The 3,411-nt window shown below is 37.7% G+C and overlaps 1 protein-coding gene across 1 annotated transcript in view; it reads left to right on the plus strand.

The window, feature by feature from the left end:
- The first annotated feature begins 681 nt into the window (after positions 1 to 681).
- The window catches only part of ZMIZ1 (zinc finger MIZ-type containing 1), a 239,931-nt gene continuing 237,201 nt past the window's right edge, over positions 682 to 3,411 (plus strand). Inside the window, exon 1 of the mRNA XM_018567827.1 lies at positions 682 to 807. The gene's annotated coding sequence lies outside the window, so the exon portion shown is untranslated. The remainder of the gene's footprint in view (positions 808 to 3,411) is intronic.

A 3,411-nucleotide genomic window follows, 5' to 3' on the forward strand; every position in this document is an offset into this window, starting at 1 on the left:
GGGGCACGCCACTTTCATCAGAACCTAGTGCACAAAGAATGCTAGCCGACTAAGACTAGACTGCAACCAATCAGATTCCTGACAGCCAAAGACGATATATATATATATTCTCATATCTTCATGGTGGTAAATTTGGCGTGCTATGTTTGCAAATATACTTGTTTTGTTTTTTGTCAGTTGCCAATGCTTTTTATCTCCTTAAGGAGAATGTTCAAGAATATTTTATTGCTTTTTAATCTTGTAAATTATATATAAAATACTGCGAATAGGTATTTCATATTTGTCACTTTTAGCCAGCAGGTAGTGAGAATGAGATAACAGAACCCCTTCCCTCTCCCAGTTAATAGGAGCAATCAACAGGTGCAGAACTAGTGCTGGGCTTTCCTGTTAAAAAGCATAGCATGCCCTGCAAACAGGACATGGAAACTCCCCATACTAAATCATGGATGCACCCTGTACTGACCTGTTTTTATATGTAAAATAAGGGTATTTACATTTAAAAAAAATGTGTAAGTGATCAAAAATGAAATTGGCCAAAAACCTATGATCATTTCCCTTTTTTAAATGCCTGTTTATTTTCTTTTGTTTTTAGTATTTATGTTTTGTCTTTTTCATTCATACTGATTTTTCCCCCCCCCCCCACTAAACAAGTTTTCCCCCCCCCCCACTAAAACAGTTTGGAATTCCTGAAAAACATCAATGTGTGGCCCTTGTCGATGGATGTAAGCAATAAGTATCTGGAATTACTTTGGTGTGTTATTTTCTAACCTGAATTGTTGGATTGAGCGGCTAGCACAGGATCAAACGGTAAGTCTTACTATATTTCACAAACATTACTGCATAGTGTGTGTGTGTGTGTACAGTGGTGGTGCTGAGGCGGTCTTATTTATGTTCTTCTATATCTGGCTATACATTTGTCTCTGTGATCCACTAGTGTTCAGAATAAATGTGTCATCTCTGCATTTTCTCTCACAAAGCTGAGGTCCGAATAGCTGAATTTTTAGTTTTGGAATGTTCATGACTTTTTCCTGCAGCTTAAAACTTTTCCTTGGAATAATCTGGGGGATTCTTCACACAATAAATTGTGGGCATATTCACTTAAATTATCTAATCATGTGCAGATAAAATGGGTAACCAGGAATTTTCTTCCCATGTGATTGGATAATTAAAGTGAATCTTTATACATTTCATTGTGTGAACTTTCTTTAAGACTTCATTAGGTCAACCTCAATGTGTAAACTTGGCATGGATGTAACAAGGTAAACTCTTTGCTCGATGTGTACTGTATTTTAATCACTTCTGTAATCCCCTCTAGCGGTCTTTTTTTATTTTAAGTATTTTCTGCTTCTGCGTGTTTTAGACCTCAAAATCTAGATGTGCAGAAAATGTACCTAATTGGACAGCTTGAGATTTCTTTTTATCACTATGTGACAGACCCATTTTACTGTGTATAAGACCTAAAAAATATAAAAAGTTCTTAGCACAGTGCACTGTGCACAGTGGGTGAGCATGCTTTGTGTCAGTAAAGGGTCTGTTCTTCATCTTTTACATTTTTTGTTATTCATAAATACAATTCACAGGAAATCCTAACCTGGCATGTAGAAAGGTGGAAACTGAAGTTACTGCACAGCGGTAACATTAGTCAGCCAGTGTTGATGTGTTTCCTAATTTTGTGTGTTTGTACCTAAGATTAATATAGAGCCAGTATTGGACTCTTGCTCACATGGAGTTATTTACAATAAATAAGCAATTCAGAGTGATTTTGACTTGAGATTCTAATTTGAACAGCAATGCTTTTAATCTGATCTAAGGCCTGGTCATTTAAACACAGTCTCAGCCACTTTTAATGGGCCTTTATACTTGCTACAAAATGGTGTCAAGGACTGATTGCTTTTGCTAGAATTCAGCCTTTACACTTCCTACAATACACAATGCAGCTGTTGCACGCTCTTCATGGTATCTCCCCTTGGCATCACTGCTGCTGTCTCTTGCTCTTTGTTTTGAAACAGTGACGTTTCTTGGGCAACACTGGTGTTTGAACAGGAGACCGTGTCTGGCAGCCTATCTCATGTACCAGTCAGTGAATAGGAGCCTTTTAACCCTGCCCGGATTACCAGTGCCTAGCTTGTACTCTGATGTGCGGCCTCTGTGTTTCAGCTTGGCTACTTAAAAAAATCTTTCTAGAACAATTGCCTCCACAGTTTTAGAGTGCAAATACAACATTTGCTTACTCTGCAGGCCTGATACTAAAACCATGCAAATTCAAATGTATGAATATCTTACCTCCTTACCATCTTGTCTTAAATTGTATTGTGACTGTAATGTCTTCCTTATATTGTAAAGCGCTGTGCAAACTATTGGCGCTATATAAATCCTGAATAATAATAATAATAATAATAATATCTTTGTCTGAATAAGAATTTCTTGTTGTGCAAAAACTATTCTCATCGTATGGTTTTGGGTTTTGGTTCAAGAACCTTAATATATTTGCTCCATTTTGGCCTGCTGACAAGTCGTGGCTATAAAGTGCTCTACACATGTCACTCTATGTTTAGGCCAAACTCTAAAATAATGCTAAAAGGAAGCATGAACTTTTATTGATCTGGTTCCTCACCATAGCAGTTTTTTTTTATCCCCTGCTTGGATCTGAGCATTATCAATTTATTGGAAGGGTCTGCAGAGGTCTAATCTGTGCCTTCTGTAAACAGTATGATGGCATCATGGGCAGTGCCAACTGATCTGAGATATTGATATGGCCCTAAGAGAACAGAAGTACCTTTTGGGCACTCTTGATAGTGAATGGTTAGGCTATGTTTATTGTGCCAGAGGAGTGGTCAAAGTATGGTATTGGATAAATGAAGCCATTACTGAGAGGTTTGAGGTTGCCATTGACGTCAGAACTCCAGAAATATAGACAAATTCATCCAGCACCTGACCCAGATGGCCACTGGTGGGAAGTGCACAAAGCTACTGGCGATAATGTATTCTAGTTAAAAAAATAGAAACAGCCTGCACCCCATAATGAGCCTTAATTGTTTTATTGAGAGCTCAACAAAATAAGTCACAAAGAAAAAGTACCAAGATGTTCCTCCAACCCCGTGGCAATTGATGGGTACCTTTTTAGGTGTCCAAACGAAGTAACATTTCTGCACCCTGTTGAGCATTTTTATTCTTCAATCCATTCTTCTTATTCTGTGGTTAAAAGAATACTATAGGGAAACAATGGCTGGTGATCAGTTATCTTATCTGACAGCGATTCTTCATCATTACCCCAGTCTGGTGAGCACAGATCTGGCCTAGAAAGCAGTTATGCTCATCCAACAAGTAGCAGAGTAATGCTTTGACAAGCAAAGTATATACATCGCTGACCAAAATGGCAAAAACAGTTATATATATATATATATATATATA

This window comes from Nanorana parkeri, unplaced genomic scaffold, assembly GCF_000935625.1.
Source record: "Nanorana parkeri isolate BGI_ZX_2015 unplaced genomic scaffold, ASM93562v1 scaffold1100, whole genome shotgun sequence".
Taxonomy (NCBI): Eukaryota; Metazoa; Chordata; class Amphibia; order Anura; family Dicroglossidae; genus Nanorana; species Nanorana parkeri.